The sequence below is a fragment of the Vigna angularis genome, chromosome 1 (genome assembly GCF_016808095.1).
Source record: "Vigna angularis cultivar LongXiaoDou No.4 chromosome 1, ASM1680809v1, whole genome shotgun sequence".
Lineage (NCBI taxonomy): Eukaryota > Viridiplantae > Streptophyta > Magnoliopsida > Fabales > Fabaceae > Vigna > Vigna angularis.
The window spans coordinates 19,053,879-19,069,317 of NC_068970.1; the positions used below are offsets into that span (position 1 = coordinate 19,053,879).

General features: G+C 27.2%; 1 long non-coding RNA gene across 2 annotated transcripts; it reads right to left on the bottom strand.

Moving 5' to 3' along the window:
* Nucleotides 1-928: 928 nt before the first annotated feature.
* LOC108323515 (uncharacterized) lies at nucleotides 929-2,612 on the bottom strand. 2 transcript variants are annotated; one of them, XR_001831676.1, is made up of 3 exons: nucleotides 2,501-2,612; nucleotides 1,132-1,240; nucleotides 929-1,055 (listed from the first exon to the last, which is right to left on the bottom strand). It is a non-coding gene; the product is annotated as an uncharacterized LOC108323515 (long non-coding RNA). The 2 variants fall into 2 exon arrangements; XR_001831675.1 differs by having other exon boundaries at nucleotides 2,405-2,612.
* Nucleotides 2,613-15,439: the final 12,827 nt, after the last annotated feature.

The following is a 15,439-nucleotide window of genomic DNA, read 5'->3' on the forward strand; positions in this document are numbered from 1 at the left end:
TTGTAAACTAGTCCACATTATATGAAGTGAACCAATAAAGCTAGTTCACGTTTTTTTTTTATACAAGGCGTACTAATACAAAACAGATCAAAATGATAGACATATTCGTATATTGAGATCTCATTTTGTTTTGAGTTAGTCTTATTTTATATTTTTCACTCGTATTAAAATCCTTATGTTGGTTTGAAAATTGTTTCTCGATATTGTAAATTTTTTTTAAAGTATTATATGGAAGGATATAAAGAAACGAAATTATGAATTTAAGAAAAGAAATGGGACCCACGATGATATATTCCTACTTATATATATATATATATATATATATATATATATATACACACACACACACGCGCGCGCGAAGAAATGCAACAAAGTTTATACTCTTCATTGTCAAATGAGTGAGTTTGAACCTAAACAAACCAGTGTCACACTTATAGGTTAATGCCTCTTGTTTCAAATTTGAAGTTCAAACTTAATATAATATAATATAATCAATTAGGTTCAACGCACATATTCTTAATCAATCAAATGCTAGCATAATTAATTAATTAATGTAGCTACATACAGTTAGTAAGTAATAGTTAGCCATATATATATATATTGATTCTAATAGCCAATTATTTTAAGAAAATACCGATAATTTGATATTGTAAACTAGAAATGTTTTTGTTTTCTTGTATTCATTCCCATTGTACCACTTATCAAGCATATTTATCTTATATTTTCTATTCTTATTTTATTTCTTGTATCTCTCTTTTCTTTTATTTATTTCACTCACTTTTCTTCCAGCCACCAAAATCAGTGTGAGAAAGAAAAAGGTGAGTGTAGTGGATGTTGCATGCCAAAAACTGAAATGAGCAATCGCAAAGTTAGAATGATATGGTTTTCTCTAGACAGAAAATGAAGAAAACATGTCTGAAATGGGTAGTGGAATCTGGAAGCAGACAAGATTATTGAAACATAATTACTTAGTGTTTTGTCATAACTGGGTTACTCTGTCTTAGCCTTTGCCTTTGTACTTTCGTTCTCTTTGACTCTACTTTCTTTCACTCGCACTGTCAAATCCAATGCAACACTAAATCATCATCATCATCAATATCACCACTTTCTTTTGTGTAAAGTAAAATCTACCTTCAACTTTGGCCTTGACCATGCGCAATTCAAAGCTCTAATGAGAAGGCTTTACAGTGCTGACTCAAAGTATCCACTTATGTCATACGCAATTGATTTTCATCGTCCACTGCACACAAACAAAAACAAAAAAAATATATACTTATTTCGTGAAAAAATAAAAATAAAAAAATTAGTCCACCCTTTTCACTCCAAGATTTGTGTTTGTCTAGGAAATGAAATGATGAAGTTGGTTTAATTTACTACAAGATATATAGACAAACAAAGCTATGAAATACTCATTAAACTTAAAATAAGTGTAGAATAAAGGTAATTTTCTGGTTTTGAAAATTATTCTCAAAGTTAATAAATTTAATTAATTTTCACATCTCATGTACAATTTCTCAACAATTTTCCGCATGCTATATCATGTAATAAATACTTTTATGACACTTTATGTTGCACATTTATTTTGCTTATCATGCATAAGTGCTTAATTAATAAGATTTGGTCATTATTTAGTGAATTTCACTCCCAAACTAGTGAGATTTTTGTGAATTTAAACCGGGGATAAGAGGCACGTTCATATACTGAAAGGACCAACATATAATGCAACACAGGCCCAATGGGCCCAAGTCAATATCGCATTAGCATGATATCTTCATGTCTGCACCTCCAAACCTTTCATCTTGCACTTCTAATTTCCTAAAATACTTCTAATAATAAGGTGATTATTTATTAAGTTTATGTTTGTTGACAATTTTTATATCAAATTATACCCCATTTTCTACTCAGGAAACATGCACTCTTGTACCTCAAACCTACACTTATGCACCCCATTTTTCATTTATTAAGAAACCTGCACCTCCCCATTAACAAAAAAAAAAAAACTTATTTAAGATATAAATAATTAATTAATATATATAAATATTTCTCTATCAAATGATAAAATCTTATAATAAAAAAAATTATAATTAAATAAAATTTTGAAAACGAAAAAAATTTAAACATAAAATTCATACAAAATAAAATCGTTAAAAAAAACAAAATATTAGTCATTGCATCTGGAAACGTGAAAGGCCTATATCAAAAGTGGAAAATCGAGATCGGATATTGACATCCAATGTAGCTCACATCGGAGCCTTTACGCTTTTCAACCCAAAGTAAAAAACGCACCAACCAACCTGCACCGAAAATGAACAAACGCGAGCAACGAATTTAGGCAACGTGTGCCTGGATGCACGGTGTAAAAACAAGCTGAACTAAGAAGAAGAAGAAGAACATGTGCCTCTACCTGAGAAGGACAATGTAAAATCGAAAAACGAAGCTCTGTGCCTGAGAAAGATGAAGAACAAATATGAAGCAGAAATGAAGATAAACCTGTGCCTACCAAATAGAAGAAGACTGGACGACAGCTGCTGCTTGCGCAAATTAAGGAAGACAAAGGCTTATGGAGTTGCCTTTTGTGTTGAGGTGAGGGAGAGAAAGCTTGAGAAAAAGAACAAAATGCGAAATGTGATTTGAAAACCAACAAAACCTAAAGTCTGAAACTACTAACAAACAAACTGTTTAGGAATCTTTCACTAATATCTTTTTTGGTTTTAAAAAAATTTAAAACGTTTTAATTAGGGATAAAATAAGTATTTAATTAAAGTTTGAAAGTTCAGGATGAAAGGCTTGGAGGTGTAGGGTAAAACACCCTATCTTCATTAGGCCATTATTAAGGGATCAAATGAATAAATATACATGAAATTACTTCCTACACCACTTAAACTTTCAACGTACACCCCACAAATATTTGAAATGACAAAATAACCTTGTGGGTTTTGAAATTCAACCTTAACTTCTTCACTCTTCTCTTTCCACCTGTCGTGCAGTCTTTCCCTTTCTCCATTCTCCATCCCCCTTTTATTGGGTAAACGTTATGTTCATAAATTATGTTGTGCTTCAAGATGCACACAATTTTGCTCTTGGTCAACTACACAAAATCATTAGACTCATCAACTACCCTTAAGATCAAATTATCATTTGGTTGTCTGTTTACTGCTTTCATTGAAAGACTTAAATATAATTACACTATTGCTTCATTTTTATTTTGGTCTTTTAGACTATTGTTTAATTTTCTTTTTTTTTCTCCAAAATCTAAAAAATATTGATTTAGATCATATAGAACAAACAAATTTTAGCATGGTTTCCATCGAAACATTAATTTTTATTTTTATTTAAAAAAACATTAATTTTTTTTTAGAAAAAAAACATGACACAATTGTTTTTATCCCGTTATAATAGATAAATAATATTCATGTCAAGAATTTGAATTCTCTTAGAAGTCACATAATTATTTTCTCTCATACAAAATGCTTAGTCACACAAAACATATCAATGTTCATCTCCCATCCTAAATCACACTTTGGTCCATGAATACCTCACAAGTTATACTTTAAATGCACAAGTTAATCTATAATTCTCATAACATTTCAACTAAATATTTATTCATCTCATATCAAAATAATTTAATAACAAAAATACAGATAATACAAGTGAAATATCATACAAGATAAGGAAATATCGTTTCACTCAAGTACTCTTTCTTGAACTATATTCTTGAGTAAAATAAAGCTTACAACTTGTACGTATTTCCTTCTTTTTTTTTCTTTTCAAGCATCAAATTTGTATCAACAAAAGAAAACCCTGAACAACTAAAGCTCAATTTTGTTTAATATCTACCCTTAATATTATTCTTACCCTCTTAATAAAATCCACAATCCCTACTACAAATCATACATACTTTAAACATATAATAACACAACTTAATTATATATATATATATATATATATATATATTAAATTCAATTTTCACTTTTAAATCATTTCTTCTATAGAAAAACGTATATCCTTAAATATTTAATTCAAAAATATAATTACATATTTATCCAAATTAAATATAATAATGTAACATTTTTTTTGTCAAGCACATACACTTAATTCTCTTCGCAAATTAATGTTTAATTCTCTTTGCATAGGTTATACGGTTCGGGTGGATATTAAACATTTGAGTTTCTAAAATTAGAGTTTTAATGGAAAATCTTTGAAAAACAATAACAAAAAAGAGACACATTGTTTTTATACTAGTTCGCTCCAAAGTGATACCATATCAAAAAGTGAACTTTAGACCTAGCTCAACCCCACAAAATTGACTTGTAAAGTAAGGTTTACACTCACTTATATACTATAAATTGGCCTTATCTCTAGTCGATGTGAGACTTCTAATAAGAAATACTACAAAATACATGTTTTAAAGCATTAAACGATCCTAAATATTTAGGTATAATTCAAGTATTGTTTAGCGTTGTCTGTTTAAGTAACATGATGTCATTTAGAAAAACAAGTTATAACGTTTAGTATTGTTCTAAACTTTCCTTAGACATTGTTTATTTTATATGCTTAGTTTTAATTCCTTGTACCATTTAAGACTTATCTTAGATTGTCAAACATACATTAAAAACTATTATAGTTAAACGTTGTTTAGGGTATATAAGGTATGGCCTTTAACACTTGTTATGTAGTAAGATATCTATTACATAAAATATCTTAGATATTATATTTATTACATAAAATATCTTAGATATTTTAAACGGTTAAGATATTTCTAAGTAACTAACCACATTTTTAGGTTAGCTTATTTTTATTTGGCTTATAAATACAATGATAAGAAAGGAGTTGAGGTACGTTCTCTCTATGTTCTAGAGACCCTAAATAATATTTCAGAGCAGTATCATAATCACTCTCTTGAGAGATGAGGTTCCATAACTCACATCTGACTTGAGCGTCGGAGTATCTTTGCAGGTACCTCCCCCTCAAACTCATAAGTCCTATAGTTACCACGTCCGTAAAACGAAACGGTTAACTCGGACTTGGGGGGCATTTTATGTAATAGATATCTTACTACATAACAACACTTTTTATCTTTTATCCTAGATAATTAAATGTTATTTCGTTTAAACGTTCTATTAAACTTCAAAACAAAGTTTGCTTAGACAATCTTATTTTAACATATGGACATTAACTTTAGCATATTAGAAAAATGTTAGAACCAGTAGTAGAAAAATTATTATATGTTATAATAAACTCTTTATCATGAATTTAAACATTCTGAAATTGCGAAAAATCAATGGTTGTTTTATATATAAAACAAAGCACTAATAATCAAATAAAGTGCAATCAATCATAATTTTACTATTATTATTATATATAAGCATTGAACAAAAAATAAAATGAGTTTTCATAAACTAAAATTAATTTATGAATAAATAAATATAATAATGGCTTAGACACATTATATAAAATAATAATATTTAAAAAAGTATATAAAATTGTTTTGAAAAATTAATTATCCAAAAAGTAACACTTCAAGAAAATATACAAATAAGAAAAAAAATTTAAAGACAAAAAATAATTGGTCACTAGAATGACTAATTTATAAACTACAAATTATTAGTCTCTAAAATATAAATTACAAATTATTAGATTCTAAAATAATCATTATTATAAATAAATAAATTATAGATAATGACTATTAGACTCTAAATTGGTGACTAATTAATCATCAATTCAAACATTAATTTCTTTGATAGTAAAAACACCGGCAATACTATAACTAAGTCTAATTGGTCATTAACTATCAATTTTTATTTATAATAGTGACTATTTTAGATATCAAAGTTTTAGTTTATAAACTATTGTCTTTGTGATCAATTATTTTTTTTCTTTAAAATCAATTGTTATTTAATTATTTTTTTGCAATGTAATTTCAGATCAAATATATTTTTTTTCATAAAAAAATTAATTAAAAATTGGTCTAAACATATTCATAGGTCAAGTTTGATTACTTTAAAAGAAACAAATACTCGATAAATTCAAAAACCATAGAGAAACCGACACAAAACTTTTTATAAAATTATATACATTTAAAATATAAAACAATAACGATGAAAATTTTAGAAAACTTCTTAAATGATTGAAGGAGGAAATTAAATTAAAATTATCTTTAATTTACACGTTTAAGCAACGTGAAACTATTAAGAATATTGAAACATAAATTAATTGTAATTTATGGAGAAAATATTTCATTTTTATAATATTTATTGGTAAATTTATTCAAATACTTCACATGAAAGCAAGGTTAAGGTTTTGTAGCTATTGAGAGAAAGAAAAATGAGCAGCAAAAATGATTGAGATGTTTGGAGGCAAATGAGCAAGAAAGTATATTAAGAACTTAGTCGTATCTTAAGCGTGGTTGGTTTGATTTATGTTTGCTCAGTGATTACTATAATCTAAATTTGCATTGTAAAGCAACTACAAAGTAATATAGTAATCATGAAAATGTTGAGAATTTTGAAGGCTACTGGTATCAAGAGAAAGAAACACCAACCACTTTACTTTATAATTCTAATACATGACATAGTTTGGATTAATAACCGTTGAAAATAAAACGGTATTTGCTCATAAAAATTAAATAAATATAAACAGTGTGGACTTTCATTTAAACATTATTTTAAAATGTTGAATATGGAGGAGATTGTCTCAGACGAAAGACTTTTTGAGAGCTTATAAAAGTAACAATTTTATTGTGGTGCATTAATAACTATGTATAAATTCGATTATGTGATACTCAAATCAACCATAGTATATATAAAGTTTCTTTTGGCCTTGATTCGTGAGGACCTTTTCACGCGACAGCAATAATAAAATGGTAGCACCAAACGATTGCTTGTCATTAGAAAAGAATCCAAAGCGAGTAATCCAACCAAAACCTTCCAAAACCACTTTGTTGGACCGCAAACGATTTTGATATGAATAATGTTATTTTCAAAATCAATTTAATAACTTTTCTATTTATTTATTTTTCTCTATCACATCACTAGTCTTATCTCACATTCGTTATTCTTCTCTTAAAATTTTGATATTTTGTAATGAAGAAAAGTAGGGAATGGCTAAATATAGAATCACACGAGCAATGCATACATCATGTAGAGCTCTCAATTTGGACCTGCGTACACGCTTGGTCTTGACTAATGAATTAGGACTAAAGCCTACAGAACTAAAAGTCCGTATTCCAAAAATCTACATACCGAAAAAGGTTACAAAATTTTCCTAGGCCAATCTCAATCCATTCCCTTTTTTTTTAACATAAAAAAGATATTACTTTTTTCAATATATTATTAACCCTTCACTTTAAATTAGCTTGTCTCCTTTCAATAACTTTCGGTTTAAACCAACTTATTTTAACTTTTTATCCGTGTAAACTTGTTTCAAACTTCGTCTCGGGACAACCCAAGCCGATTTTTAGTCTAAATTGAGCTTAAAACTCTCCATCTTTGGATTGCACCATCACAACCTTTTGCCTAGGTCAGTTATCTTGATCTTTGGCTTGGGTAAGCTTGTTTCTATCATCAATCCGATTTGTTTTGTCTCAACATTCCACTCGAGAAAACTCGTCTTAATTTTTAGCTAAGGGTTCAACCAAATTTGGGTTTGGGTCGACTGAGCCAAATTTCAACAGCGACCGAGTTGGTTAAATCAAGACAAATTTCAATCGGGGCAAACTCACCACAACTAGACCAAATTTTGGTTGGGACCAACTTTACTGAACTTAGTCGAATTTCAACCCAGGCGGAGTCGGCCGAATTCATTCAAATTTCATCCAGGGCAAACTTAGCTAATATTTTGTCAAGGTTGACTTTGACAAATTTCGATTGAGAGAGACTAACCAAATTTGACCAAAATTTTCCGGATCCAATCAACCAAATTCGACCTAGACAAGATCAACCAAATTAAGTCGACTTTCAAATGGGGTTGATTGGACGAAATTCGGTTCGGGTTGACATGGCCAAAATTCAATTGAGGTCAACCCGGTTGAATTTGGCAAAATTTTGACCAGGCGGACTCGACTAAATTCGACCAAGGAAAACTTGTCCAAATTCGACCAAATTTTTTACGGAGTTTGCTCTGCCAAAATTTATTCGAAGACAAATTCACCAAATTCGGTCCAAGAAGGCTTGTTAGAAATTCAGCCAGGCTGTTTTGGTCAAAATTCAGTCGAGTTCGATCGTCCGAAATTCAGTTAAGACCAACTCAGTTGAATTTTGGACGGGTAGAGTTGACCAAAATTGGTGAGGCCCAAATCTGCTTTACTAAGCCAAAATTTGGTTAGGACTGACTCGTCCGAATTCGGCCAACTCAAATTTCAATAGAGACGTACTTGGCCGAACTTGAACGCAATCAAGGTCGAAAATTTCAATTTGCTTAGGATCAACAAGACTAATTAGGCTCAGATAGTATCGTTCTTTGTTTTGCATCAGCTCGTCTCAATCATTGGTTTTGAGTGGTTTGTCTTTATCTTCAACCCAAGCAATAACATTTAGACATTCGACTTGGCTTAGCCGTTCTCGACCTTTAGCTTGACCTAATCTGTCTCGACCTTCAGTCTATCTCGATTCGTTTTCGGTAAGTCCATCTCAACTGCGCCTTGGTTTGGTCCTTTGACCCGAATTAACTCATGTGAATCAGTCCAAAATTTGGTTGTGATCGACTCGTACAAAATTGAAATAAAAAGTTTTTTTAATTGACGTAAAAAAAACTTGTACTATTTGATTTTAAAAGAGTGTAATTGGTGAAATAATATAAATTAAAGCATGTATATGTTGGGTTGATAAGAAAATATAATGCTTGGTTTAGTAATTATCAAAGTTGAAAAGTCAACATAATTGTATTATGGGTGGGTGATGAAATTTTGTATCAATAAGACAAATATTGTTAAAACCGAATCGTGGCTATAATTTACTAAAGTAAAGGAGAAAAAACAACCCTGGTTTATCTACACTACACCATCAATCAGGTGCCATAAATGGTTGGTAGACTCTCTGCCATGACTTGAGAGTTCTCACAATACTCACCAAACAAAGTTTGATCTTTTGTTTTTATCATATTTATAAACATATGAATAGTTATGATCCAATAATTATCATAGTTAGGAGGTTTACAAGTTGTAGTTTTTTATTCTCTAAGTAAAAAATATTTAATATATAGACAATCTTATTTATTAAGGATTGGTTGTTGGTAGTGAGAATTAATAATGTGTGTATGAAGTATACTCACGCGTAAACTGAAGACCATACGAATCCTAAAAATCTGAAGTCTGAATTAGTAAGTTCGGCTGAAAGTTGATCAACCATAACTGCATGTGATTAAAATTATTCCTATATTTCTCCAAGTACTATTTCTAAACATATAAAAAAATTAAATGCGAAAAATACGTTGGATCCATACAAAGTGTAAAATTGTGTTAGCGATTCAATACAGGCTGCTTCTAGAAACCCGAAGCAACAAGACGACGAGAAATACAGGCTACTACAATGCAATTTGGGCTGCTAGCCCTCTACCTTAAGCCTTTTTTTCCAAATAAAATTGTATGGTACATGGAATAGACCGAACAATTAATATCCGTAAGGTTTGCTACTTTTGTCAATGGTCAAAATAGATCAAATATTGGATCGACATTTAAACTATTAATGTTGAGCCAGCACTTAAGTTATTGATGTTGGTAAGTTGATTAAGTTAAAGAATCGTGTTAAATAGGTCACAATAAAATGCATTCCATAATTAGTTTTGCATAGAAAAGAGAGCATGAATGATAACATTCAATCTTAATCTCACACGCATGTACGTCTTACTTCTTCTTTTCTTCTCATTCTTCCTCTCTCTACATAAAAATTTAATTGGTATAAAAATTAATATAGAATGCCAAAATATTAAATATTAGTATCTATTGATTTGTCCCACAATTCACAATATTTATACTAATAATTTATAATAAATATGTAAGGTTCTAAAAATAACAAAATAAAATAATATAAATCTCAAAATTTTTAATAATTTGAAAAATATGTAAAAGATGAATAAGTTTGTTAGTTATAATTTTAAAGATTTTCTAAAAAATAAGATTTTGTGAAAGAATATTCAGATAGAAAAAAATGTTATTAAATATTGTTAGATATTAAGTTATATTATTGGATATTGTTATATTATTATAATTTAAAATATATTATTAAATACTAATAAGTGATAATAATATATTGTATTTTTCATAGAGTGATCAAGTTTATAAATATATAGGAGAATAAGGTTTATGGTGAAAATTTTAATAGAACTAGTGTTAAGTTAAGAAAAAAAGTGAGAAAGTTTTAAAGGTTGAGTTTTATGGGAAAGAAGAAAAATAGTAAAAAGTAGGAAGAGTTAACATCTTTTATTTTATTATCTTTTTGCATGTTTGTGTGTAGTGACTTAGTGAAAGGTAATGGTGTGTATATATATATATATATATATATATATATATATATATATATATATATAAACTATTGTTATTTTTTATTATAGTTTATTTCTTCTATTTTTTATGGGTGTGGTTTTCATCCATGATAGTATTTTATATTAAAATAGATGATTGTACATGTGTTGTGTTGAAAAATATGTACAGGGAAAAACATTAATATCGAGAAATGTTTGAGATAATTTTTTTGTCTTTTATTTTTCTTTTTTATTTGTAAAACAATATATTTATTTTTGTTTGCTGAGATTTTTAATAAAATAAAAATAAAATTTTATTTTAAATTATATAATTTGTGTTAATATTAATTTTACTATTAAAAAATGAGATTTTACATTAAATATCAATTCTGATTATACGTAAGAAAAATGTATCTGTATTTATCAACAAAATAATATAAACATATTTAAGAAAACAACATGGTAACTTTTATTTTTCTTCGAAGAAGAATATAATTAATATCAAATCATGAACTAGTCCTATCCAAAGTCATCAATCATAAACTAGTTTAGAGATTAATATCGTTCGTAATTTTTTGTTTACTTTACAATCTAACTTATTTTATTGTAATTTTATCTAACAATCTGCTATACTTAGGTGATTTCTTGTATATTTCTTTTTGTATTGATGTTTCTTCATCCTAACTTAATGTAAAAAACTTTTATTGGCTCTTACCATCTAATACCTTCATCTATATATGCCTTATTATATCAGTAGAATTTGAAATCTTATGGAATCTCTTAATTTTATACACACAAATCACTAACTCTTGTATCTTCCTGGTTACTAAGTATACAGATATATCACAGTAATAAAGCTCTGGTCAATTGCTTACTGACACGGTATCATCTTCAATTCAAACCATATATAAAATATTCAATATTCAACCAATAACAATTAACACATTTTCGGATAAAGAATGTTAAAAATGATATACACAAAATGCATATGAAAATCATATTTCATTTTATTCAATTCATTCTTTAACTTTATACAATTTTGTTTAGTGAAATACATTTCACTAACTGAATTCAAATAATTAAATTTATATAACTCTCAAGTTGAAAACCACTTAGCAATTTGGCAAAGCGCTAAGTAATTTATGTTAAGAACAAATTCCTTAACTCTTTAGATAAAATCTCTTGAATGGTTTTCCATCCACTAAATGAAGTATGCCGAATAATTTTTTTTTTTCACATAATTGGCACATTGAATAAATTTGTCTCACGAATCAAGTTAACTTATCTTCCTTTATGAATACTTGTCTTCTAAACTCAAGGAATTTCAGTACATAAAAAGATTAGGAACTACGCTTAAAAGCTATAATCTCTTAGAAAACACCAAAACCATCAAAATGAAATGCTCTTGATAAAACTACATCTCCTCATCTTACAAAACCTTGTAAAGTTTTACTTACAATCCTAGAAAATTACAAAAAGGATATTATAAAGCATAATTGAACTTACTCTATTAAACATTATGATCGGTGAAAATTATTTGTTTACTTTGTCACTACTTTACTAGTGAAATTTGTTGAAAACATAATAAGCAATGGCTCGTAAAAACTTATAGATAAGATAGAAAAAATGAAAAAACTCTAGAAAGAGATTTAATGGCTTATGATTAAATGGGTTATGATTAAAATGGGTTATGGCTAGAGAGGAATCTACTCATATATAATGGCTTTAAATATGTTCTAGAAATAATTCCTTTGACTATTTCCTTCTATGTTCACGTTCGGCCAATGAAATGTATTAACTTGTTGACCAATCTTTTCTTTTACATAAATAATATTCCAATCTTAGGATCTTATTTATGTGTGAGTGCTTAATTATTATTTTTTAATCTAATATATTTTTATGTTCGAAGTAAAAAGCACTGCTGAAATTTATTGAGTTTTAAGGAATTGATAGTTTGTTAACAAATTTTACGCACGCACGCACGCAGAAATAATACGTGACTCGGCTTAAGGAAAGTATAAGAAATAGTGTAAAAAATTCCCAAATGAAAGTTTCATAGATATGGAAATTAAAAATTTTTGTGGCTGCTAAGTGTAATAAAAGGATTTTTAGAGGAGTTGACATGTTTGAAATTATTTTGGTAACAGCTGCTGAACAGCTGAATGGCTGCATAATTGACTACACCACGTTCACCTGCATGTATTTCGATAGATACAATATTTTAGGCTGAACAGATCAATGGCTGCAAAATTTGATACATACATTACTTTTATAATGAATACCTCGTACATATTTTGTCTTTCTTTATGGCCACCAACGACCACAAATTCCAATTCTACAAAGTTAAGGTGTGGTTTCATTTAAATAGGTTTTGATATCATATATATTTATTAAAGAGCTTCTATTGTAAGTTTATTTGAATTAGTTCGAGAATAATAATATTATTATTGAATTTTATATACATGTATTGTGTTAGATTGCTCTATTATTCATATTTTGTCGTGTTTTTCTAATATCAATACTTTTGTTAGTATGAAGGAAATTGCATTGATTGAAAATACGAAAACATTTTCAAAAGTTACAGATGAAATCCGTTTACGCTTATTAAATAAAAAGTCAGGTACGTGATAAAATTTTCAAAATATATATTAAATCTTGTGACGAATGAAAAGTCAACATGAATTCAACTTTTCTTACGTATAGAATAAAAAATTAATAAATTTACATTTTTAAAAATTAAAAGTTAAACTCGTAAAAATAAAATTACATTTATTTTTAAAATAATTTATTTATTTTAATATAATTAGTTGTTAGAAGTTCTGTATCAATTAAAAATAAGATAAATTTGTAATATATAAGTAAATAAAAATTTCACTTTATAATTTGATAAGATTAAATTAAATTTAAAATTTATTTTTTAATTTGATATATATTGTTTGAGTTAGGATTAAAATTCACTTGATAACATTAATACTTTAAAACGTTTTACATAAAGTTATCAAGTACTCCTATTCCTAATAATGCCCTAGAGTATGAAATTCCATATTGAAAACGATTTTCCTGGAAAACGCATGTCATTTTCACTTTCTTGAGCATTGACTTCTCTAAACATTAGATAGGTTGCTTTCACATTCTACCAATTAAGGTTTTGATCCGTGCTTGTCTTAGCTGTGAATAAGAAATACATAAACTTTTTTCAGATACATTTTTATTCTTGATAAAATACAAAAGTGCTTTTTTTATATTATTATTAAATTATTATTTTTGTACCTGAAAAATATGTAAATTTTAATCTTTATCATCGTAAAAAATATTTTTAAAATTTCATTCTTTGAATATTTGAAATTTTTATTCATGTTAAAATAAATAAATAACGTACATTTTAAATATATACTTTTTAAAAATATCATTTATTAATATCGTACTATCAGATACCTGATACTTTGAATAATGCTGTCACCTTTCCTTAAATATATTAATAGTTAATAAAGTCACTGAAAATAACATTTTCTTATCACTTACGGTTAAGAGTCAAAGAAAAATATTGGGGAAGCAAAATTAAAAATTACTTATTTAAAAACAGTTAAAATCGTTTAATTTAAATACTTATTTTTTATCAATATGTAAACAGATGTTTAATATCATTGAACACATAAATCGACCTATATAAAACAATTTAATCTAAATGCAAATTTTAAGTTCAAATTAAAAATATATTTGCTTTGAAATTTAAAAAAAAATCTTAATAGCACATAAACTATTCAACCCGATTAAAAAAAATTGCCTTCCATCAACAACTTATTCTTTAAGTATTATTTATACTCGATACATCTTTAGTAAAATATATGATTCTAACTTCGTAAATAAAAAGTGTTGTTGAAAGGAAGAATTAACCACGAGACACATATATAATTTTAAAGTTAAAGAATTAAATATTAATAAATAATTTTCTGGAATTCTGTTATTGATATAATCAACATGTGATGCAATTGTATTTTTTTTTTCCAAAGAGTAGTTAATGCATAAAGAATGTCCTTTATTCAAAACATTGTACAACAGTTTAGAAGTCCTTGTCATTGTATATTTCCAAGCATATGATTCAAAACATTAGACCGGTTCAAGGAGAACATAAATGACAAACAAAAGTAAAGAAGATTTTGCCATATAGAAAAATATTGCGTATGAATATTTTATTCATTTTTTCAAAGTACATGCAAATGATTTTCTGTTCGTTTATTAAATTATAAATATGTATAGTTAAAATAAGTGATACTGATATAGTTTTTATAACTTTATCATACTATATGATTATGATACTGACCGTATAATCATTCTCACGTATTTGATCGAACGGTTATTATTTGACCAACTGAATAGTCACTGCTTCGTTAGATTAACACTCGTATTAAATAGTTTAAAATAAAATAAAAATTAAATTTATTTCAAAATTTTATTCCAAAAATTATAAATACATGTTTAAAATAAAAATAAAGATATAATAAGTGACTTTTATATTTATTGGATATTAATTGCCATAATAGCCTAACACTAACTTTGAGATTAAAGTATTTTTTCCTATCACCTTCCAACTAAACCAAACAAAGTAAAAGACAAAAAATATAAATAAAATGTTGAATGCACATTTGAAAAGACTTATAATCTCTATTCCACAAACATATATATATATATATATATATATATATATATATATATATATATATATATTCCTATTTCACTTTATAATATATTTAAATTTATGAATTTCGAAATATTATATATGAAGATATCACATGAGAAGTTTTTACGCAGATAGATTGGATGCGTCTAGTTTTTATTAATATTTTTTGTTAGAATGCAAATAAATTGCCTCTTCATTTTATGAAAAAAATCCTAGTTAAAGTGCAATATAACTAACAAAATGTTGACACAGAATCATTCATCTTTATCACCACTATTTATCATGGACACTAATACTAAAAAACTT